The 26,811-nt window shown below is 35.0% G+C and overlaps 1 pseudogene; it reads left to right on the top strand.

Annotated features, from left to right (window-relative positions):
• The first annotated feature begins 3,698 nt into the window (after positions 1-3,698).
• On the top strand, positions 3,699-5,133 carry LOC150061645 (endoplasmic reticulum resident protein 44 pseudogene; annotated as a pseudogene).
• The last annotated feature ends 21,678 nt before the right edge of the window (positions 5,134-26,811 follow it).

Raw genomic sequence — 26,811 nt, 5'->3', positions numbered from 1 at the left:
ATTATGTTCAAAGCCATCCTGGGTACAAACATCCACATGTCTCTTACCTCCAATTAACCCCATAAAACTGGATGTGGTACTGTAGCTGAACTGGTAGAACACTAGTCATGAGCTGAAGAGCTCAGGGACAGAGCCCGGGCCCAGATTTCAAGCCCCATGACCAACAATATATATATATATATTTTTTTTTTAAAGAAGAAATACAGATGAATGAGGCATGAGGAGGTAGGATCACAGTGCTTGAAAAATTCCATGTTTTGGGTTTTAACTATTGGGCTGAGCTTCTAATTGTCATGATTTTCATTTGATTATATCACTTATAGTCAGGGGAGAGTTATATAAAGATATGGACAAGAGAATATATAAAGAAAATAAAAATTAGAAATGTGTCAATTCTAATTTATAATTGCAGAAGATATTTCAGAAATGGAAAGAATAGAATTCTAAACATGGCTAGCTAGTATGAACATGTAAGAGACATTACAGATAAAAATATATTCCTAAAGTTATATTTCTTAAGAACTATTATAAGTAGGCAACTAAATGAATCAGCTCATGTTTAACAAATAAGTGTCTTGCAAAATACAGATTTCATTTTTAACTTGGCAAAGCAGTTTTGCAGATGTCAGTGAATAACTCAGGAAAATCTCATCAACAGAAGAGCTGTACATGGAAAAAAGAAATTCCTGAGGAATAATAGAAGGGTTACTTAGTGAAAAAATAATGATAATTTTCAGGATATTTAAATACATACTTATATTTCTCAGCTGTGCCTTTGTCTGCATTAATGAAATGACTAGTGAGATTCCCAGATTTCATATAGATAGTGACTAATATATAAATAAGTGAAGATTAGCTACTTTGCTGTCATTCTCAATGAACAAAAATATGAAAGAAGATCAATTCCTAAGTTTTTCTAATCACCTAAAACTTATAAGAAATCATATTTCTTCAAGATTGTGCTCATGTGTGACAGTTATAATCATTGAGTTGCAAGGTTTTTGGGAAAAGGTACTCCAGTACTTTTTCTTAGTATGGGAGAGAATCTATGCATAGCTATTAATATTCTGGGGCCACGTTACCTTAAATTTTAAAGTCACTCCATACCATCTGTATGACCTCTTGTCTCTATTTCTCATTGATACAATGTGTGATACTTATCACAGAACCTATATCTTATGATGTGTGAGGCATATACACTGTTCACTGGTTACAAATTATCCAACTTTGGTGAGAACACACACACACACACACACACACACACACACACACACATACCTGATTACAGAAAGTGGGTCAGATACATAAAGATAATCAAGGGATAATGAAGACCATGGGTTTGTCCAAGGCTGAGTCTCACAGGCTCAAGAAGCTTCCCAGTATAGCTTTCTAATACAGAGCTTCACCTATACAATCCCTACTTGCACTAAAACTTGAGGGATCCCAGAAAGTAGCATGCAGTATATTTTAATCTCCAAAATGTCATGTAATATACATAAACTGCTGAAAGACATCCTGTTTTAACTGGAGGCTACAACAATACTATAGCTATTTTAGCCAATCCCTCTGCACATCTGGATGTTGCATTCCCAATATATTCATTATATTTTCTAAGGAACTACAAGCAGAAAGTGGGAGCTGGATGATAAATTGTAGTATTACGAATTACTACAAGTAACTACCTCACAGATGAGCCCACCATAGGGAGAGTATTGATCATTATTAAAATAACAGTGTAAAAAATGAAAATTCATATGTTCAGGAGACAATAAATAGGAAAGATAGAGAAGGAAAGAAAGATAACATGAAAAAAGGATATAGTTAATCTTTACAATGTGTGCATGTTAAATATGAAAAACATGACAATGTTCAATGATAATGTGACGAAAATAATAACACATTATTCTTACTTCTGCTCCTTTCTGTTGAATTTGTACAGGCACTTAATATCTACCTAGCACCTAAGATGAAATATTCTATGTAAGTAAAAGTTCAAAATCCTTATTGGACTATTAACACAATTCAGTATGTAACTGACCACTAACTTTTCAAGTACCAGATAAAGTCTGCCTTCCCCTCAGAAGCCAGGGGAATGATTTAATGGGGATTACTAGACATTGGATTTACTAACAACCAATATAAAGGAAAGCTATAGTTTGAAGCTGTGTCACATATATTAGAAGCTTGTTCACTTATTTTCTTCTTTTATCCTATTCAACATTGTGGTTAAAAAAAACATCCCATTCCATAACACGCTGCAGGGGTAAAAGCAAGGTTTTGAAGTTCCATTGTCAGAGGTCTTCAGTGACAGCTCTCTCTCACACACACACCCAATTCCTATATTAAGGAAGACATATTACTGCAAGTTGGGAATAGAAATTAGGAAGGATTTTTAGCTACAGCACTTTTCAGTTTTATGGTGTAATAGAATGATCTGTATAGCTGTCATTTCATTACTAGTAAGACTTGATGACATCAAAGAATGACTAGCAAGATAAGGTCAAAATCTTCTGTGTCTTTTGACCTTTGTCAAACATCAGTCAATGAAAATATGAAATCAAATCCTGGTGCCTTTCAATTTTTTTAAATGGAGAATTTTCTACTTACCCCATCTCTATAGTTTCTAACATTTAAGCGTCTGTTCCACTTAATATAAATAAAAAGCTGTATTCTACATCACAGTACCAGCTATTTATTTGTAATAAAACTAAAATTACAGAAATTTATTATTATGAATACATATTGTAAAAGTGTATTAATTTTTAAGAAAAGAAAAAGAAACTTCATAGAATTGGTGTTTGTGACCCTGGGGCAGCTGCTGGGCTTTCAGAAATCATGCTAACTATGAAGATCATATTCTTTAATTCAACTAACAATTGACAGTTCTAAAGAAAAAAAATGACTATACGGAATACATACAAAACTGTTTCATAGGTTGGAAAGTTAATATTTTTCATTAGTTGCTATAAATGTAAGAGTAGAGTTCATATGATCAGTACAGATAATATACTATTATTTTGCATAATATATGACTATAAATGTATATGCATATATATGCATATATACATATTTATGTATAATGTTTATAGCATTCTATTTAAATAACTAATGATTATTGCAGCTTGTAACACAGAATCTTTAAATGTGATTTAAAACTACTTGTACCATCTGTTTTGTTACTTAAGATGAATTCTCAAAATCTCTCCACTTTGAAATTCACTATGAAGTTGTTTCCTTACTTTAGGTGGACTATTATTTTTTTAGTCCTCTGTCTGTTACTTTATACTATTAACTTGGACAATAAAGTCCTCAGAAACATTTATCATAATGTGCTGCTACTCTATAAATCCTGGCTATATCTTACCTCCATGTTAGTGAATTACATTATTTTTGAGTATTCTAGCGGGATTCAGACATATTTAACAAGTAGATACTATGAGGTATTTAACTTTCAAGAGAATGATGATTTAACATTGGGAAGCACTAAGGAACCCAATAACATTAAAAAATAAAGTGTATCCCTTAAATAAGATTTTCTGCATTCTTGAGTTAGTGGAAAAGATATGGCATGTTCTAAATTTAAGTATATTAGGCTGGAGCGCCGGGTTGAGAGGACGAGGTGCAGCTGCGGGCTCCTGGAGCCCAGCTCTTTCCGAGCCTAACCCAGCCACACCCCTGCCAAGGACCCCAGCGTTACCATGAATCCTGCAGTCTTCCTTTCCTTAAGCAACCTCAGATGCTCCCTGCTGCTCCTAGTAACTTGGGTTTTTACTCCTGTAACAACTGAAATAACAAGTCTTGATACAGAGAAAATAGATGAAATTTTAAACAATGCTGATGTTGCTTTAGTAAATTTTTATGTTGATTGGTGTCGTTTCAGCCAGATGTTGCACCCAATATTTGAGGAAGCTTCTGGTGTCATTAGGGAAAAATATCAAGTAGTGTTTGCCCGAGTTGATTGTGATCAGCATGCTGATATTGCCCAGAGATACAGGATAAGCAAATACCCAACCCTCAAGTTGTTTCATAACGGGATGATGATGAAGAGAGAACACAGGGGTCAGCGCTCAGTGAAAGCACTTGCAGATTACATCAGGCAACAGAAAAGTAACCCCATTCAAGAAATTCAGAGCCTAGAAGAAATCCCCAATCTTGACCGCAGCAAAAGAAATATAATTGGATATTTTGAGCAAAAGCGTTCAGACAATTATAGAGTTTTTGAAAGAGTAGCGAGTATTTTACATGATGACTGTGCCTTCCTATCTGCATTTGGCGCTATTTCAAAACCGGAAAGATATAGCGGAGACAATATGATCTACAAACCACCAGGGCAGTCTGCTCCAGACATGGTATAGTTGGGATCCATGACAAATTTTGACCTGACTTACAATTGGATTCAAGATAAATGTGTTCCACTTGTCCGAGAAATAACATTTGAAAATGGAGAGGAATTGACAGAAGAAGGACTGCCTTTTCTCATACTCTTCCACATGAAAGACGATACGGAAAGTTTAGACTTATTCCAGAATGAAGTGGCCTGGCAATTAATATGTGAAAAAGGTACAAACTTTTTACATGCAGAGTGTGACAAATTTAGACATCCTCTTCTGCATATACAGAAAACTCCAGCAGATTGTCCCGTAATAGCTATAGACAGCTTTAGGCATATGTAGGTTTTTGGAGACTTTGAGGATGTATTAATTCCTGGGGAACTCAGGCAATTTGTATTTGACTTACACTCTGGAAAACTGCACAGAGAATTCCATCATGGACCGGACCCCACGGATACTGCCCCGGGAGAGCAAAAGCAAGATGTAGCAAACAGTCCTCCAGAAAGTTCCTTCCAGAAGCTAGCACCCAGCAAATACAGGTATACTTTATTGAGGGATCGAGATGAGCTTTAAAAACTTGAAAACAATTTGCAAGCCTTTTGACAGCAGCAACAACTTACATGGTGGAAATAGTAAACCTATATTTTCATAATTCTATATGTATTTTTATTTTGAATAAACAGAAAGAAGTTAAAAAAAGAATATTAACACAAGACTGTTCAATAGGTATTCGAAAATACTCTTGGAAAGCATTGTACATATAATCTCACTTAAGTTCAAGTTATTCATGTTCAAGTACCAATTTAAGACAACTGAGGCATTCTAGAAAGATAATATGACTAAACATGATGCATTTATGTGTGATAATTTCAAAAAGGTTATACTTACATTTTACCATTATAATTAGAAGGCCTCTCTTTTGATGTCTGTTGTGGTAATAAACTTGAAATTTATCTGGAATATTCTTTGAAAGTCCTGCTAGAGTTGGTTTTTCTGGTACTAAACCTATTTTTCTAATACTGTTTTTCTGCTAGTATTTTTCTAATACTAAACTCATCTTTCTAATGCTATTTTTCCATAGTACCAAAGATAAATTCAACTCAAAGCTTCAATATTTCAAGGCCATATTATTAACTTTCTAATCTCACCTCATTCCTAGCCAGGCATGGTTGCTCACACCTGTAATCCTAGCTACTCAGGAGGCTGAGATCTGAGGATCAGGTTCAAAGCCAGCCAAGGCAAAAAAGGATCTGAGACCCTTCTCTCCAATTAACCCCTAGAAAACAGAAAGTGGGGCTTGACTCAAGGGTAGGAAAGTATCCTTGAGCTGAAGAGCTCAGGGAAAATGGCCAGGCTGAGTTTAAGCCCCATGACACACACACACACACACGTACACACACACACATACACACACACAAATTGGCTTAAATACCTTAGTCATTTATCATAATTTTCCAAATGACTGAGAGTTAAATGTTAAAGAACATTTAACCAAGATGATTGGGAGGGAGTGTGGGGGTAAATAGGGACAAGAACATGAGAAGGGGCATCAATGTGAGAGAAGTAATGCACCTACTATTTGGTGAATGTAACTGTTACCCCTCAATACATTACCTCAATAATAAAAAAATGAAAAAATAAGCAAAAGAAAACTTAAGAAATGTTTCCAATAGCACAGTCTACTATAAAGAACCCTAAATAGTATAGTATAGTATAGTACAATATAATATAGTATAGTATAAATATTTCAATAAAGGTAAAAGAATCATTTGATTAGTTCTGTATTGAAGACTTCGTAAACTACATAAGCTACAGAAGAGAAACAAATAGAAAACAAACCTGGGTATGGTAAAGAGTGTGATGATTAATATAAAATATTTTGTTCTTGTTCTTTTTGTCCAGTTGTAAGAATTAGCATTCAAAGTACACCCAATAATAAGTTGGCATACTCTTCTTTCCAAAGATATCAGTAGTATTAGTGAGAAAATAGAATTCTGAGTGGAAGAGAGTCTTAAACATGAAATTGAAAATTTGTTACTTTTGAGAGTATAGAGGACTATAGAGAAATACAATAAACAAATTATGCATCAATAAAATCTTTAGCAAGAAAACAAAACACATGAGGATGACAGACATATCTATAAGAATATTTGGGGGAATTTGTTAGGAAATGGAAAGACTTAGAAAAAATCATATTAAGTGAAGTAAGCCAGACTCAAAGGAACTTAGGCTCAATGGTTTCCCTCATTCGTCATAATCAGTAGAAACCTTGGGCTCTACTAGCAGAGATCTGCAATAGAGCAAAATCTTGATACATAAGGACATATAATGTGAAGCTAATTGAAAGGACCTCCAGGATAGTGAAACAAAAGCCATATAATGAATGATTGTTGTCCTTAATGTACTATGTTGTCTCTCATCTCCTTTGCTGTCCCTTGGTTATCACATATTGGTATAGTATCTCACTTTGTTATCTGATATATTGAATTTATTTGTATTTGGATATTTGAAATTTGATAGGGAAGGGGGGAAAACCAAGACGGGTGGGGGGTGTGGGGGGGGAGGGAAACAGGTACCAAGACATGTGAAAGGGTATCAATGTATGTGAATTAATGCACCTTCTATCTGGCAAATATCATGTAACCCTTTTACTAATTACAATAAAAAAATAAAGCAAAAAAAAAAGAATATTTGGGGGAAGTCCGTAGCATAAAATATATATTATAAATCTTCTCAAACAGATTAAGAAAAGCAGCTATGGCCATTCTCACTTTGAAATTGTCAGCTTATATTGATACAGTATCCCACTTTGTTATCTGATATATTGAATTTATTTGTATTTGGTTATTTGAAATTTGATAGGGAAGGGGGAAAACCAAGACGGGTGGGTGGGGTGGGGGGGAGGGTAATGGGTACCAAGACATGTGAAAGGGTATCAATGTATGTGAATTAATGTACCTTCTATCTGGCAAATATCATGTAACCCTTTTATTAATTACAATAAAAGATATAAAAATAAAAAAATAAAAAAAAAGAAATTGTCAGCTTAGAAGTCAAAGTCTGCAAGGTCTTACATTGGGTTGCTTTTCCTTAGTAGGAGCAAGTGATTTAACTGATATCTACCTTCTCTTCTGTGCTAAAGGAGCAAACAAACATGCAAACAAAAACATAAAATAAAAAGTAAAATATCAGAGAGCCTCTTTAACAAGTGGTGCTGGCAGAACTAATTAAGCACCTGCAGAAAACTAAAGTTGGATCCTTCTTTGTCACCCTACACCAGGATTAACTCCAAATGGATCAAAGACCTTGAGTTAAAAGCAGATACACTGAAAACTTTAAAGAAGGAATAGGAGATACACTAGGTCTCCTTGGACAGGTCGAAACTTTCTTAATAAAGACCAAGAAACACAACAAATCAGAGAAAGTCTGGATAAGTGGGACTGCATTAAACCACAGAGCTTCTGCATGGCAAAGGACATAGCTAGCAAATTAACTAGAAAGCCTACAGAGTGGGAGAAGGTCTTCATTAACCATACAACGGACGATGGCCTCATATCCAAAATATATCAACAGCTCAAAAAATTGAATCACTCCAAAACTAATCTCCAAAGAAACAACCATCCGATTGAAAGATGGGTCAAAGACTTAAAAGAGTCTTCTCTGAAGAAGAAATAAGAATGACCTATGGACGAAGGAAGAAATGCTCGACATCTCTGGCCATAAAAGAAATGGAAATCAAAACAACTCTAAGATTCCACCTCACTCCAGTTAGAATGGCCAGGATCAATAAATCTAATAATAGATTGCTGGAGGGGATGTAGCCAGGAGTGATCAATATTACACAGTTGGTGGGAGTGCAAACTCATTCAACCACTATGGAAAGCAGTATGGCAGTTCCTCAAAAGACTAAATATAGATCTCCCCTATGACCCAGCAATTCCACTACTTGGCATTTACCCAATTGTCCAGAAACAAGGACATACGAAAGCCACTAGCACAACGTTGTTCATTGCAGCACTATTTACCATAGCAAAGATATGTAACCAATCCAGATGCCCCTCAGTTGATGAGTGGACCAACAAGATGTGGTATTTATACACCATGGAATTCTATGCTGCTGTCAGAAAGAATGACATTGCCCTATTTGTAAGGAAATGGAAAGACTTAGAAAAAAATCATATTAAGTGAAGTAAGCCAGACTCAAAGGAACATAGGCTCAATGGTTTCCCTCATTTGTCATAACCAGTAGAAACTTTGGGTTTTCCTAGCAGAGATTTACAATAGAACAAAACCTAGATACATAAGGCCATATAGAATGATACTACATGAAAGGACCTCCAGGATATAGAAACAAAAGCCACATAATGAGTGATTGTTGTCCTTAATGTACTATGTTTTCTGTCATCTCTTTTGCTGTCACTTAGCTATCTCATACTGTTACAGTATTTACCTGATTATCTGATATATTGTATATATGCATATTTGGTTATTTGAAGTTGGATAGGGAAGGGAGGAAAACAAGATGATTGGTAGGGCTGGGGGGAGGTAAATGGGGACTAAGGCATGAGAATGTGTATCAATGTATGTGAAGTAATGTACCTTCTATCTGGTGAATATAATGTAATCCTTCTGTTAATTACAATAAAAATATATGAAAAAATAAAATAACAAAAAACCCCTCTTGTTCCCATTTCTTGGAGTTCATTTTGATAAACATCACTTTGTATGATCATATACGCAGAGCCACTGAGCCTTTGTGACCCTGTCCTGAGAAAATCTTCCTTTGCTATCACTATGGGACTGTTTAGAGTCCTTTTGAATTTATAATGTTCAAGTGTGCTTTTTCCTTTATCAGTGAGTGTGGTTACTTCTAGATCTATGCACACATTCTAGTTACAAAAATGAGAGAAACATGTTTTTGGGATCTGGGTTACATCACTTAAACTATGATTTTCCTAATCTTTTCATTTTTCTTTTATATAGTATAGTATCATTCTTTCTGATGGAAGTGTAAAATTCCATTGTGTATATCTATAACACTCTATCTTGATTCATTCATCCTTTGAGGGGCATTTGGGTTGATTCCTTATCTTGGATATGGTAAAGAAAGATACAATAAACATGGCAGTGCTAGTAGCTTCATTGAGGCTTGGTTTGTAGTCAGTTGCACAATCACCCAAGAGTGGAATTGCTAAGTCACTGGATTGGACACAGGATGAACTAATTTAGCAGTGACATTCACTAGACACTATGTTTAAATGAACTATACAACTTGCAAGAGAGAAGGTTAGGGCACTAAAAAATTGGGGAGCAAATGAGGAAAGAGGTGACTTTTGCAACTGTAAAGCCTCTCTGAATCACCTTCACAATTAAATTTTTTAATTAAAAATAAAATAATTGCCTTCTAGTCAATCAAACTGAATATGTTCACCCAACAAAATCACCTCCCTTGATAGATATTGAAAATGCAAACAAAGCATTTTCTACAGTGTACCTCTATAAAACTCAAACCAAAATATTAAACAAGTGTGAACACTGTAAAGGTCTAATCTAAACTGAATCCTGAATATACTCTCTTCAGGAAAAAGTAAACAGTGAAATGAGAAATAATTTATTGATTACTTAGAACAAAGTAGAAATTTATTTTCATATAATTCCAATCAGCTTTATAAAATCAGGTGATAAAATATTTACCCCAGGCATTTATTTATTTATTGTGAATCATGGGGCTTGAACTTGGCCTGGGCCTGGGCCCTGTCCCTGAGTTCTTCAGTTCAAGGCTACCACACTACCCCTGGGCCTGGGCATTTTCCCTGAGCTCTTCAGCTCAAGGCTACCTTCCTACCCTTGAGCCAAGCCCCACTTCCCATTTTCTAGAGGTTAATTAGAGATAAGAATCTCAAGTCCTTCTTTGTCTGGGCTGGCTTCAAACCTTGATACACAGATCTCAAGCCTCCTGAATAGCTAGGATTACAGGCATGAGCCACCATACCCAGCTTACCCCAGGCATTTTAAAATAAAAATCCTGATGCCTAACACAGATAAACCAGGCAAGCCAGTACACTTATAGATTCTCTCTATGTTTTGATTTCTTTCTGCTTTTTTGGGCTACCAGTGATTTGTTCAATTGTGTTTCCCACAGCACTGTGACCTAAAGAAAGATGAAAGAGTTCTCCTCATCTCAAGTAGTATTTGTAGAATCAGGGCATGAACCCTTATGTTTTCTGTTTCCACAGACAATTGTTTCACTAAGAGGAAAATGTCCTTTCTAGTCTCAGAAAGAAGAAAGTAATACAATCATAAAACAAATCTCTAGTGAAAAAATTAAGTTACATTGTCAAATAGAAAGGCATGCTTGCCCATCAGACTAAAACACCCAAAGAGCTACAGCTTTATAGTGGCTGTTTCAGCCATTTGAATCCTATCAACATCTGGTTTACTGAATGTACATATATTGCTAACTGCATGTTGGTCATACAGCTTATCATACTATCAAAATAGACATTATGTCTTAAAGAGTATTGTTAGAAGAAAAGGAAAGTTGATCATATTAAATTTCAGTCTGAATCTGGTCATGAAATTTGGGCCAATTATAAAGATTTTTTAAAAGATTCACACATAGGATATTTATGTTATATATCTATCTGAAAACAACCAGACATGTGGGAAAATAGAACATTACACAGCCAGTAAATATCTTTTCCATAAACATTGAAATATATATTCATTTAAAGCTAAATGTTCTTAGTGCAGGTAAGTAAAATCACTTAATACATCTCAGCACTAAATTATAATTATTTAGTCTCATATAAATAGGTTTTGAGTGAACTTTAATCAAAGTAGATAGGATCCTTACAAATACTTTTATTTTGTTGCTTATACCTTTTTCTTTTTTTCAGTTCTTCATATCTGTTTGCATTTCAATCTGTTCAAGAATGGACAGATTTAAACTAGTATGAGCACTAATTATCAATGTAAGTCAAAGAAGGATTATTCTGTGCAATAAATTCCACTAAAAGAAGCTATTCCCAATTGAACATTTCTCTTCATGAAACTAAAAAAAAAAACACAATTCTTCATCAGTTGAAACTGCACAGTAGAGAGGGCAGAGTGATACAAATATCAAAGTTCTATCTTAGAGTGGAAAAATCCTAATAGTCAAATAAGAGAATTGGAAGGATTGTTTAGTGTACTGCATTTTATCCAGCATTGTAAATATATTTTATGTATTTATTTACCATAGATATAAACCAATCATAAACTGTTGGTCTTACTGATTTACATCCATGTCCCAGTTTTCTGCTCTAAATACACACTAAGCACTTTTATCAAGGGAAACACTCCTTAGGGTTTCATGAACTCCAGCTGGTATTTCCTTTGTGGATCCCAATAATGCTCAAAACCACACCACCAGAAATAATACCATGACTACACATGTAAGTTTAAGTCAGAAAGAAACAAAAAACATGATTAGACAACACGGAACTGCTCATGAGCTTCCAACCATGGCACTTATCAACAATCTAAATATCCAGGTGCTCTGTCACATTAAAAAGGCAGTTAAAATATTTTGAGTTCTCTTTGTGAAATTCACTGTGAGACAGATATTTTGCCTTTTTATGCTGTTGGTTCTTTGCCAGTCCTATGGCTTGAATCTAAGCCTGGGTGCTGTCTCTTTTGCTCAAAGTTAGTACTTTACCACTTGAGCCACAGGTCCATTTATGGAATTTTTTGAGAAGTTTATTGGAGATAAGCTTCAAATCACAATCCTCAGATCTCAGCCTCCTGAGTTGCTATGATTACAGGCATGAGCTACCTTCATCCTGCTATTTTGAATATTTTAATGAAAAATGCAGCCATTATTTTGTAACTGTTCTGAAAAATAATGAGATTGATGAACAGGCAGAATTTAAAATATATGTCAGAACCCATGAGGACAAAGACTTGTCATACTGCCCAGGAGCTCACATCATGACAAGACTGGGAGCTGTGTCTAACAGCTGACAATTCGAATTTGGGACTAAGAGATACCAGAGAGGTGGTCCAACAGGCGTGCTGGATAGCCAGGATAGAATTAGGCAAGTTAGGACTACAATATAGCAACTAAAATATGTTAACTCTGCTAAGCTATGTTCAATCAATGAACTATGATGCATCATAAAAAAATAAAGTAAAATATATGTCAGAAGACTCAAGGGTATGCTGATTTTATTATAAAAACTTAAAATACTCATTTTTTGCTACATTTACACATTTATAAATGTTATAAATGATAAAAAAACCTTCTATGTCTTCAGAATTTTACTGATAAAAATTTGCTGAACAAAAACTGTGGGATCCACTTAATTTTCCTTCCATAGAGTCAACAGATTAACCACAAAGTACATTGTTTTCTCTATTATTCCTCAATTAAATTAAGTGAATTAAACATTTTATCACCATATTTAGATCAATATGCTGTCAACTTATTTTTGACAACTTTTGAATCTCTTTTCAAGAATACCAGAAATCTCTACCACTGTTCCTTTGCTGACATCCTACACAGTTTCTAACTCATTACTTTTGGGGATCAAGATCAGTCCATCTAGTCCTCTACTCTGTTGAACTTCATTGTGAGATTGAATTAATTTAGCAATCACTCTCCTTCCTTCAGGTCACCCATATTTTTTTTTCTTCTCTTTCAGCTTTTATTCTGTGATTCATCATTATCCTTTTCTCATACATACATCCTCAAATCACTTTATTTTACAAGCAAGGCTAAGTACTTATGTTCCATTTCTGTTTCTGAGGAGGTATAGAGGACCACATGCAACACCTCTCTGTTATGTTGAGATCTTTCTTGTTATCTATAACACGGAATAATAACTATTAGAACCATAGTGCCCCAAATGAGCAGCTGGCCCTATTTTTCTTAACATGAGTTCTGGTTTCATCTTTTATGCTGATTTCATATTTGTTCCCTTGTTTACCCCATCCTTTGCATATTTAACCTTCCTCACTCATATTTTTACATCAGGAAATCTGTGTATACATGTATAAGGCCTATAATACAAGAAAAATAATGGGCATGGAAAGCCAAAGACATTTAGTATGTTGTCATCTAGTATTTGGATGAAGGAATTTTGGTATTTACCAATAATCAAAATTAATGCTTATATGCCCGGGTGGCAAGAAACTACATTGGATTGGAAGAAAATTATCAGATGGCTTTGGGTTTAAATCATCACACCATATTTTAGTAGTGGACAAATGGTTTTCATATTATTTAACTTCTCAAGGCTTAAATTTTCTCATCTGTGGACTAGGGAGATTGATCTATGAGTAACAAATGATTAGGACAAAACGTACCTAATATAGAAGATATCCTAGGTGTATATCAACTTACATTAAAATTGCCTTAGGGCTCGCACTGCTTTTCATTAACCATAGAGAAAAATATATAAGAAAAACTCTGTAATTACGAACTAGCATATTAGAAAACAAACATAGTAAAGTGGCTCTCACTTTTTTTTTTTTTTTGCTGATTGTGGGGCTTGAACTCTGGGCCTGGCTGCTGTTACTGAACTCTGTAGCTCAAGGATACCATTGTACCCTTTGAGCCACAATCATACTTCCAGTTTCCTAGTGGTTAATTGGAGATAAGAGTCTCACTTTAATGAGTCAATCTTTAATGCCCAGGCTGGCTTTCAACAGTGATCCTCAGATCTCAGCCCCCTGAATAGCTAGGATAACAGATGTGAACCACCATGCCTAGCTATGGCTACTGGGCTATCATGCCAGGCTTAGTGGCAAAAGCCACTGAGGAGATTGAGATCCAGAAGTCCACAGTTCAAGCAGAAAATCCAGGAGGCTCCATCTATTAGCAAAGAGCCAGACTGGAGACATAGTTGAAATGGTAGAACACTAGCCATGGAGTGAGGAAGCTGAGCAAGTTTGAGGTCCTGGTATCAGCCATAGTGACAGCAATGCATATAGAGAAAATACACACACATACATGCATACATATAATTATACATACACAAAAGACAAATTTACTGAAACATATATATATATATGTTTATATTGTGTCATTTTGAAATTTTGATCTCTATTGGAAGCTACTCTCTTGCTTATAACCTGAAACATGATGGTAGAGAAAGTAAGTTTGTAATTTATTTTACTTTATTTTTGTGCTGGGACTGGAGCTTGAACCTAGGGCATATGTACTGTCTTTAAGCTTTTCTGCTCAAGAATAATGCTCTAGCATTTAGCTCTATTTCTGTTTTTGTTGTTGTTGTTTTGATAGTTTATTGGATATAAGCGTGCCACAAATTTTCCTGCCCAGGCTAGCTTTGAGTCACAATAAGAACATCCTAGCTGAGCACAGTTGCTCATGCCTGTAAATCCTAGCTACTCAGGAGGCTGAAACCTGAGGATCAAGGTTCAAAGCCAGCCTGGGCACAAAAGGACCTGAGATTCTTATCCCCAATTAAAAGTGCGGCTTGGCTCAAGGGGTAGGGTGGTAGCCTCGAGCTGAATTGCTCAGGGACCATACCCAGGCTGAGTCAAAGCCCCACTCCCACCTCCATCCCACCCAAAAAAGAGCATCCAGCACTTGATTTTAATTAAGGAATAGTCCATGATATGACTGTTTTATTTGGAACCTGGGATTTCCCTTCCTTACCCATTGCTGCTCCTTATGGCACTCACAGCCCTCAACACTGAACTTCAAATTTCTTACTGTAGAGTTATCCCACAACTGAGACATCAGTTTGTTCCTACCTTCCCAGTCCAGAACTACTATGAGCAAATGCTTCAGATAATAACAATTATGTGGTAAAAGATGGGTACAGGAGTGCCTTTCAGAGACACTTGAAAAGTTGTATCTTAGAAATGTCTCTGAGGAAATTTGGGAGCCAACATTCAAATCTGATATCTACTATTACTGTTCTGTGATATGCAACGTTAAAAGGAAGAATAAATCTTCCAAGCCACAGTTCTTTCTGTAAGCTGAAGATTTATTTCTTTCTCAAATTACAGCCTTCACTCTTGCTTAATTTACATCCTCCTAATAATTCACCATAGCTTCATCTCAATGTAAAATCAGAAAAGAATTGGAACCTGTGCTGACATTCAACAAATTTATATTTGAGGGAAGTATTTATTTAGAATAAATGTTAATATAATACAAGTGCAGATTGTAGATAATGTCACAATACAGCTGGATATAGAGAAAAATCAAAGAAAGCTGCTTCAGACAAAATCCAGTAGTATTTATGATTAGTATTTAATTTTTCAATTTCAGATGATTTACTATTGCCAAAAAGGCTAAGATTGATGCCAACCTCCATATCCCTCAAACTCCATTAAAATCTCAAATAAAAACATAACTGTGAATACCAAATACATAAAATGATACTGACAGAAGTTGAGCTGAAAGTCGGTGGATAATTACAACACCTTAAGGGAAAAAAATAGAAAAACACATTCAACTTCTGTTTGAAATATAGAATGTTAAATGGAGTAATGAAAGCTAAGAAACATTAGCTACTGATTCAAATTCAGCTATCATGCTTTCTTTAATGCTTCTTCTTTCTCTAATTCAAATAAGTAACTTGGTGTAGGAAAACAAAACAAAGTTGGAATGCAGAAGAAACAATGAAAGCAGTTCTATGTGTCATATTTCTCAACAACTGGCAGACCTCCCAAAGGTTTACCTTGTAGAAAATTATAATTTCTGGCATGTCCCCAGAGTAAACTCTTGTATTAGAATAAAAATCCCCTAAAATCTGTGCATTTCTTATTGCAATTAGTGATCATTGTAAGTTTTACTTCTACTTATGTTCTGTAGTGTTATTGCATTTAGATAACCTAAGTTGTCAGGAAAAATGGGCGTGTGTGTGTGTGTATGTGTGTGTGTGTGTGTGTGTGTGTAACTCTATAATGCACACATTTATAAATAGGCTAAGGTATATTTTTTTAAAGTATTGATTTTTTTTTCTTTTTGTGGCTTGAAGGGCTTGAATTCAAGGCCTGGATGCTGTCTCTGAGTACTTTTTCTCAAGAATAGCACACAGCTCCACTTTCAGCTTTTGAGTAGTTAATTGGAGATGGAGTGTCCCGGGGACTTTTCTGCCCCTGCTGACTTTGAACAGTGCTCCTAAGATCTCAGTCTCCTGAGTAGCTAGAGGCTAGGATTGTAAGCATGAGCCACTGGCATCCAGCTTAAGTATTCAATTTTTTTTTCAATTTTCCAAAAGAATTATTTTTAACATTTTACATTTACAAACACACAAAACCAGGGACATGTAGCTTATACCTGTATCCTAGCTATTCAGGAGGCTGAGATCCGGGAATAATGGATCAAAGCCAGCCTAGGAAATTTGGTTAGACTCTTATTTCTAATTAATCACAAAAAAGTCACAAGTAGAGGTATGATTTAAATGTTAGTGTATTCAAATCTTAGAACATATATTCAACACTCCAATGTATCCCCATCCATAAGGTTTTAGACCCTTGGTACCCAATATCTTATTTTATCCCTTAATATAAAACTATAGATCAGCTGGGCAATGTGGTTCACACCTGTAATCCTAGCTACTCAGGAGGCTGACATATTAGGATCTAGCTTCGAAGCCAGTCTATGAGACTCTTATCTCCAGTTAATCACCAGAAAACCAGAAGTGGGGTTGTGGCTCAAAGAGTGAGGTGGTATCTTTGAACTGAAGAGTTCAGGGACAATACCCAGACCCAGAGTTCAAGTTCCACAACAACAAAAAACAAAAAAAACAAAAACAAAACAAAACAACAACAACAAAAAAAAACCCTCTAGACTGAATACCACTTTTAAAACAGGTAAGGAGTATGAAAGGTAAACTGCAACAATGGTCGTGAGGATTTTCTCTGGGGTTTGAGCACAGTGCTTCTCACTTACCAGTTAAGTGCTTCAACCATTGAACTACACTTCTAGCCCATTTGCTTGGTTATTTAAACAGACAAACATTTGCCATGGCCAGCCTGGGCTTCAGTTACATTTAATCTTCCTATTTTAGCTGAGATAACAGTCACAATTTACAATTTACAATGTTTTCTGTTGAGAGGGGGTCTCACAACATTTTATTATTCAGTCTTGTCTCAAACCATGTGCTTCCTGATATTAGCCTTCCTGACAGCTTGGATTACAAAGTGAGTCTCGATGCCTTTCTCAACTGGTCATTTCGTGGGTCTGAATAAGTCTCAAGGTCCACAAGCATAGAAGAAGTAAAGAAAACTATAAGAATTAAGGCATATGTTGGCTTAAATAGAATCCAGCAGTCCCAGCCTCTGAATATTATGACTTACATTCTCTTTTGTTATTAGTAGTTTTCAGTAGGAAAATTTTTGTCTCCCATATTCCTCTACATTTTCTAGAAATATTGAATAAATCATATACAAACCAACTTTAAATAAGTCCTGTGTACCACATAGGGCTTTTCAAATTTGTAAACAATTGCTTACAGAAGACACAGAGGTTTAGAAAGCCCTATCTTGCCATGTACAGGGTTTTAAAGTGAGCTCTCATCATCATATATTCACACCAAAGTTCTTCTCCAGGGTGTTCAAATCTGCTTACCTTGTTCACTGATTTGTACAGTTCTTTCCTATGCTTCATCCCTGACACAAAATTTATGTTCTTGTTCTTGGTCAGATAAAATTGAATAATAGATTTCTTCTTAAGGATTCAGTGTTATGTGGTAAATTTTAAAAAACTATGATTTTTGAAATTTTATTTCATTTCTCTTTGTTTTACTTCCTGGTAAATAGAAGTATGACACACTCAAGTGCCTTTTTTCATATTCAGTTGATTCACACACAGATTTAATTAATTTTGATTAATTGCTTCTTATTTCTACAGATGAACATATCAAACCAGGTACTTTTAAACATAAACTTAAAAAAATTAGGAAGTGGTAGCTGTGGCTCAACATGATAGAGCATTAGGCTAGAGCTGAAGAGCTCAGGGACAGAGCCCAGGCCTAGAGTTCAAGCACCACAAACAAACGAAAAGATCCCCACAAGAAATATAAGTTTATTATGAATATGACCACAATTAGCTTGCTTGTGCTCACTAGATTGTTACTTTTTTTCTTTTGCTTTGTTTTGTAGTTAGTCTTTGGTAGTCTGGGGTTTGAACTCATTGCCTTGTACTTCAGTAGAGTATCATGTAGTTACTCTACCATTTGAGTCCCAATACTACTCTACGCTTTGGTTATTTGTTGCAGAAAAAGTTTTGTGCTTTTGTTCAGAGGCCAGCCTCAGATTTTACTTCCTTTTTGTCTGAACTAGTCTCAAACTAACATCCTTCTATTTCTGCCTGCCACATAACTGGAATTATGCCAAGAATTTTAGTGTCATTCAATCATATGTAGAAAATATACAACCCTTGACTGGGCTCATCACTGGACAAACTTTCAATGGCTTTCCCTTTTAACTCGACCACTTCTTGTCAAATACTCACAGGAATGCGTTACTTGGCTTGTCTGCTACTTCTTTTGGCCATCACAACTGAATACAAATGAATGTGAATTAGAATAATTTTTAAATGCGTGCCAAGAAATTTGGACAGTATTCAATAGTACACTCATTTCTCTAAGCATCTAGGATACTTTAAATTCTAAACATGACAAAAGTAGAGTTTTGTGTAAATCTATCACAGACACACGGCAACTTAAAAGCCTTAAGATGAAGTCAAGAAAGCATTTCATTTTGTAGTTCTCTAAATGACTTAGAAAATTTGATATGAGAAGTTTTCTAAGTCCCAGAGATATAAGTAGCTCCCTTTTACATGGTCCCATAAGAAAAACTTGGTGTAAGCAAAACCCATACCATCCATAACTTCTACGTAGAAGGTTCAAAGCCAGCCTGGGCACAAAAGGACCTGAGACTTTTTTTTATATTGTAATTAATAGAAGGGTTACATTATACTTGCCAGATAGTTAGTTCCCAAACATTGCTACCCTTTCTCATGTTTTTGTCTCCATTTCCCTCTCCCTACCCCATCCCCTCATCTTGTTTTCCCTCTTTTCCTATCCTATTTCAAATAAATAAATAAACATATATACAATATAGCATATAACAAGGTAAGATACTCTAACAATATGAGATAACCAAGGGACAACGCAAGAGATGATAAATAACATAGTAGATTAAGAACAACAATCACACATTCTATGGCTCTTGTTTCTATATCCTGGAGGTCCTTTCATTTAGCCTTTGAGACTCTTATCTCCAATTAACCTCTAGAAAAATACAAATGCAATACATTTCCATCTCCAGTTATTTCTTTACATACAATTCATGAGTTTACAGTCATAATAATTCTTATATAATAAAAAATTCTTACAATTGAAATATTTTTGAAGAAACTGGAAAATGGTGGAACAAGTTAATTCTAAGGTACTACAATTTCATTCTCTAACACTTTGCCTTCTTTGTATTTCATCTTGAACCCTAAAGGATGCAATAATTTATTATTATTCCCTAAAGAGTTGAATTATATGTAATGTCTTTGAAATGTGCATTGATAAAGAACAAATTATTCTGAAACTTAGCAGCTTAAATCAAGGATTATTTATCTAGGGTTTCTATGAATCATGAATTCAGTAAGATTGCAGCTGGGTAGTTCTGGCTCTGAGTCTCTCAAGAGGCTATAATCAAGTTGTCAACTGGGGCTGCATTCCATCTTAAGTCTGGAATGGGAGTAATCTATTTCCAAGTAAGCTCACTTGTGTGGTTGTTAGCAGAACTCAGATCCTTTCCACACAACTCATGTGGTGCTCTTCACAAGGCCACTTCAGAAACTGACAGCTAAATTACCTATAGTTATATGTGTGTGTATCTTAGTGTGTCCCTAAGCTTATGTGACACCACAGGTTTATAATGGGAGTAATGAAAGAGCCATGATTTTTATTACGTAATCCTGAAGAGACAGTAGTTTCTTTGTCAGAAGCAAATGTTGGGTGTGGTGGAACAAGCCTACAATTTCAGCAACTCAGCCAATAGAAGAAATTGGGGATGGGCTGGTACGATGATCCCAAGTTCAAAAGCACACTAGATTACGTTATGCACTCTGGACCAGCCTGGAATATATAGTGAGACCTTGTCTCAAAAAAAAATAAAGAAAAAAAAAAGAAGTAAGTAGGGAGAGAGAGAGAGGTAGGGAAGGAAGGAGGGAAGAAGAGATGGGGATAGAGAAGTAGAGGAGGGGCAAGTCAGAATCAGAGGCAGAGGCAGAGGTGAAGAAAGAGTGAAGGAGAAGGAAGAATAAAGAAGGAAAAAGGAGGAGGAACAGGAAGGAGGGAGAAAGGAAGAGGAGGAGGGGAAGGAGGAGGAGGAGGAGAAGGAAATTTGATGAACAATCAAGAAAAGGGGATCACCCAAAGACTTGAATACCGGGGTTCAGCAATCACCAGATTTTATTTCAGAGGTAGCATTTGGTTTCTGACAGCTAATACCAACGACTTCCTTTCTGAAATGGTATAAAAGTAATATATATATATATATATATACTCAATAAATTAAAAATAAGCAAAATACTGTACCTTCAAAAATGTGAAAGGGTAAGATAATTTTATTTTTTTTACCAGTCCTGGGGCTTGAACTCAAGGCCTAAACGTTATCCTTGGGCTATCCTGAAGGCTAGAGCTCTGCCACCTGAGCCACAGCACTACTTCTGGCTTTTTCTACATATGTAGTACCAAGGAATCAAACATGGGTCTTCTTGCATGCTAGGCAGGTACTCTACCACCAGGCCAAACTCCCAGCTCATGGTAAGATAAAAAATTTTTTAAAGAATGCATTTCCCAGTGTAACCAAGAACACTTTTAAAACTCACTGTGATAATCCAAAATTTGTCAGAGAGGAAGTAATAAGTACAAAAGTGATATAAAATATATTAATTCCATAAATAATTACAATAACTATGTAAAGTGCTTCTTAGACCAGAAAAAAATTATCAGTTACACAAATTTTGAGAAATTTAAGTGTAGAGAGATTATTGTCCATTTTCCGCACTGGTATCAGTATCAAATTAGATTTTTTTCACTCATCATTGGTGACAGTTCACATTAACATAACACATCTATAATACAATTTCTGTCTAACAAAAAATTATAGTATATATATAGTATATATATAAAACTATACTATATATAGTGTATATGGTATATATTCTATATATATAGTATATATATATAGTATATATATATATTTGATTAACTACATTTAATCAAAACCTTGCACAGCTATCATGTTATATTTACTATACTGATGATATTCATTTTATTTTATTTTATTTTTTATTTATTTATATTTTTTTGCCAGTCCTGGGCTTGAGCTCAGGGCCTGAGCACTGTCCTTGGACTTTCTCAAGGCTAGAGCTCTACCACTTGAGCCTCAGCACCACTTCTGGCTTTTTTCTATGTATGTGGTACCAAGGAATTGAACCCGGGTCTTCATGCATGCTAGGCAAGCACTTTAGCCACTAGGCCAAACTCCCGGCCCCGATAATATTCATTTTAATCACCATAGTCTAGAAACAGTATCTATCCATGACAAAGTAGCTGGAAAATAGATAACAAGAGTGAAATTCCATGAAGTTATTAAATAGGATGATCAAAAGCAGTATAAGGATATTGTCTATGGACTGATATGGGAAGATATTAAAGTGTATTTTCAAGGTAGGAGGTAATATATAATTTGAAGCATCTCTGTACAACTAGTTACAGATAATTTTTAAAAAGAGATAAAAATTTTATATCTGTATTAGAATGTGTAGTGTTTTTTCTTTTGTGACAATTATCATACTTTTCATTAGTTTGTTACATAAATATGTTGCAAAGTATTATAAATCATATTTGACACAAGTTCACTATGCTAAAATCAAGGTATCCAGAGGCTGGAACCTCCAGAAAAGCTTTTTATACTCTTCCTGCTACTGGCAACACTTTTTCCTGCATTTGGAATATTTTCATTTCTGTCCATCCTTGGAGAGCCATTCCTAGTTTCTGGAATTTGTTGGATTTCTCAGCTCATGGTCCACTTTCCACATACTCAAAAAGAGCAGTAGTGTGTCAAAGCTTTAATATATTTTCAATCTCTGTTTTCTATTTTTCCTAGTTACATCTTTCTTGTCTCTCTTCTTTGCTTTGATTTCTTAGACTTTATACAAATATATTGGGTTAGTAGGAATAATTCTAGATAATCTTCCTTTTAGAAGGCTTGTGGCCTGAATTCTATTTTTAGTATCTATTTGTTCTTGGAAATTCAGATATGGTCACTTTGGGAGAAAAATAATAAATACCCATTCAAGCATTTGTATTTGTTTTGCACACAAATACAGTCTAGAAAAATACATAGGGTCAGTAGAAACATGTGGAGTTGCTAACATCCAGGAAGATGAGATGAAAAGACAAATGGGATGGAAAATTTTTGAAAAGGTACCTGTTTATTTATACCATAAGAATTCATTTTTTCAGATAAAAATTAAAGGTAAATAGACCTAATATAATTTGAGAAATGTGTGTCCATGTATTTATGTTCATTAATTTATTTTTTTTTCCTTTCCAGCAGCTTGAACTGGGGCTCAAGGCTAGCAATCTACCACTTGAGCCACATCACCACTTCTGCCTTTTTTTCCCTATGTAGTCTAATTTTTCTTAATTTTATATCAAATTATCATTCTAGACCCTTGATTTTTAGTATTCTGATTTATAGTTCATCTTGGTAATACTGACAGTAAACTCAAAGTGATTGGCTTTGTTACTTTCTGTAATTTCAGAAAGTGATCTTCTTTCTCTTTTACATTTTATTTTCCTATTACATAGTTTTATAAAAATATATATTTCAACTGATTTTCCTTTTGCAAAGTCCACATGTCTGAATTCTCTGATTTTTAGAAAATATATACTGATAGATTTTGTTAGATAAATTAACTTACCTTTGAAAATCAGGTAAAATAGAAAGTGTCTCGGGGATTAATACTAATTTTATGATTTCCTTCTGATGTAAATCTCTCAAAATTGAATTCTTTTTCACAAGATTTTGTAATATCTATTGTATTTCATTGCTGTGCTTATACCCAGCTTGGTTCAAATATTTTAGTTGCTATAAAATTTTAGTTACTAAAATTTACTGTGAAGCTTATTGTGTTCAGCAATATTTTTAAAATATATGTTCTTCTTCAGAAAACCCAAATTATGTCTTTATGGCATCCTTACAATCTTTTCATACTTCAAGTGTATCATTTTTCACTTTGAGCAATTTTAAGAAAACCTTATGTCAGATGTTTTAAAAACACCAATGCACTAGATTCATCCACTTCCCTGCAAATGCCATTATTTTATTTTGTCTGTTGGCTATGTAGAATTGCAGAGAATCATGTTGAATGAGACAAGTCAAGACCAAAGGAACAAAAGGCGCATGGTATCCTTAATATGTGGCTATCAGATCCAAACAGTACAAGAGCAAGGACTCAATATTTGCGTACCCAATGCTATGGATAGTATTGAAAATATAAACACAACTACATAGACATGTGAAAGGGTATCAATGTATATGAATTAATGCACCTTCTATCTGGCAAATATCATGTAACCCTTTTACTAATTACAATAAAAAATTAATTAATTAATTAATTAATTAAAAAAAGAAAAAAATCTATGACTCTATAGACATAATGTTATATTGCTTAGATTAATATGTGTCAATGACATGCAAACCCTCAGCCTAATTTTAATTATGTTCTAAAAATCTAAGTGACAGTGATTGTATATAGAGATTCCCTTCTTGAATATTTGTTTGTTAAATAAGTCATTTGAAATATGATGCAAAAATCAATGTTAATAAATTAAAAAAAAACCCACCAATGGAACGTGAGATTTATCAAATTAGTTTTGCACATAATTGGACTAGTCCTCACAGTCACTAAGCAAAGCATCTCCACACACAAGTCACTGAGCTGTGTCACCATTCAATATGAAGGCATCACACTCCACCTGGGATTCTGATGGATTTTTAAATATTGCTTAACTGACTCAGAATAGAATAATTTTTCCTCACTATTTTGTTGACACTCCTATACACTATTACTTTCCTATATTTTAGAGCTCTGAAGAGTATCAAACCACCAATCACCCTTCATTCCCTACCCCCACCATACACGCAAGTGAATTTTATCAGTTTTATATTTAAGCCATTAAGGAGAAATCACAGACCACAGTATTCACAAATTGAGACACTGTTACACAACTCACTTGAAAATGTTATATTTACATGGCAACCAGTTCATTATATTTACATGAACATCTGGAGCAGTTTTACTAAAATCTTAAAAACAGATGGACATGGAGGAAGAGCTAGTAATTAAGAAAGCTATATGTTGATTAAATCAGCATGTGGTTAATTTTAATGATTGCTGATATTTATTAGGGTGGTAAGACTTTTTGAAATCAATTCCCTCTTACTGGCATGTCATTGAGCAAGGAGGTTTAAACACTCTCGTTATTAACATTCTATTTCCGTAAGTTACAAAGGCATCCTGACGGCACAAGTCATATTCATGAGCATAAAACTCAAAAACTAAGATTGCATTGTCTCTGAAATCTCCCGGTTCTTATTGCATTTGCAGAGGGGAGCTGAGCAGCCGCATTATCACCTCTTGGGAATAATCGCATACCAAGATATATGTTATTTGACTACTGTTTCCATGTTCTGATTCATTTCAGGGACTCAGTGCCTCCTGCTGCCCTTCATCCATCTCGAAGTCACATTGTGCACTTCTCTGAGCTCTCTAAATAGGCACCCTCAGTTGCCAAGCAACCACAGATTTTCTACAAGTGCCAGTGCCATGTGTACTTAAACTGCAGTTGGCCTTTTTTTTCCTTTAACTTTTCAAAGTTTAGAAAAAATAAATATATGTCAGACAGGTAGAGCCTTGTAGGTTTCAAAAGAGGGTATTAGTAAGTTAGAAATGGCTAGTATGAAACTTATTTTGAGATGTTGTATTCAGATGCAACCCTTAAAATGATGCCGTTATAAAAAGTATGTAAACCAGGTGACTATTGCACAAAATAAAGGACAATAATAATACTTTATAGGGTATTTGACATTGAACATTGAACAAATGGATATCTATTCCTGATGTTTTCTATCAAATAGTCTAGACCTCCAACGTAGATACCCGGATTGTCAGTTCTGATGGTAAGAACTGTAGTCCACCAACCTAATAATGTTTTCCAAAAATGGAGTTCATTTGCAAGGAATGATGATGATTTTCACAACAGGTGGAGAAAATTCTAGAGTTCCTTTAAACCTTTAAAGGATGGACTTTAGAGTAGTGGCTAGTCACATCTGCCTCAGAGAAAAAAATGTTAGAAATAATTTAAAAAGAAAACTGAGGTTTAGTCAATTTTGAAGAAATGATATATCCACCTGGATGGTATGCCTACCTCAAATACATGAGATCTGAGGTAGAAGAATGATTGAAAACTAGGCCTGGGCAAAAGCACCAAAACCTATCAGAAATATAACAAAAGTGAAAAGGGTTTGGATTGTGAGTCAAATGTTAACGTTTTGTGCTATACCTTTTGTGTGTGTGTGTGTGTGTGTGTGTGTGTGTGTGTGTGTGTGTGTGTGTGTGCTGTACCTTTTATTGAAATATTTATAGGGTTTGGTTTGTCTTAGAAGTCCAAAAATAAAGGAATTTTGTTTTCTTGGTTTTGTGTTTTATTTTTGTTTCTCTTTCTTTCCCTTCCTTTCTACCTCCCTCCCTTCCTTTTTCTTTCTTTCTTTCTTTCTTTCTTTCTTTCTTTCTTTCTTTCTTTCTTTCTTTCTTTCTCTTTCTCTCTCTCTGTTTCTTCCTTTCTCTCTCTCTCTTTCTTTCTTTCTTTCTTTCTTTCTTTCTTTCTTTCTTTCTTTCTTTCTTTCTTTCTTTCTTTCTTTCTTTCTTTCTTTCTTTCTATTTTTGTCAGTCATGTGGCTTGAACTCGGCTTGATCACTGTATTTGAGCTCTTCAGCTCAAGGCTACCACCTACTCCTGGGCCTGGGTGGTGTCCCTGAGCTCTTCAGCCCTACCCTTGAGCCAAGCCCCACTTTCCATTTTCTAGAGGTTAATTGGAGATAAGAGTCTCAGGTCCTTTTGTACCTGGGCTGGCTTTGAGCCTTGATCCTCAGATTTCAGCCTCTGGAATAGCTAGGATTACAGGAGAGACCCACCACGCCTGGCTGTGTTTTATTTCTTTCTTCAGGTAAGCACAGCTGAAAGACTCTGGTACTGACATGCAGTTTATGGACATGATGCTTTTTGTGTTTATGTGCTACTTTACCACCATTCAACTTCTCTTATTTGTGAATTGATGCCCTCACTCATATTACATTTTTTGCCAGTCTTGGGCTTCAGCTCAGGGTCTGAGCATTGTCCTTGGATTTTCCCAAGGCTAGAGCTCTACCACTTGAGCCTCAGCA

This window comes from Megascapheus bottae, chromosome 6 (genome assembly GCF_031878675.1).
Source record: "Megascapheus bottae isolate mThoBot1 chromosome 6, mThoBot2.hap1, whole genome shotgun sequence".
Lineage (NCBI taxonomy): Eukaryota > Metazoa > Chordata > Mammalia > Rodentia > Geomyidae > Megascapheus > Megascapheus bottae.
Note: the sequence above shows the minus strand (reverse complement) of the source record. Positions and strands in the feature narration are given on the sequence as shown.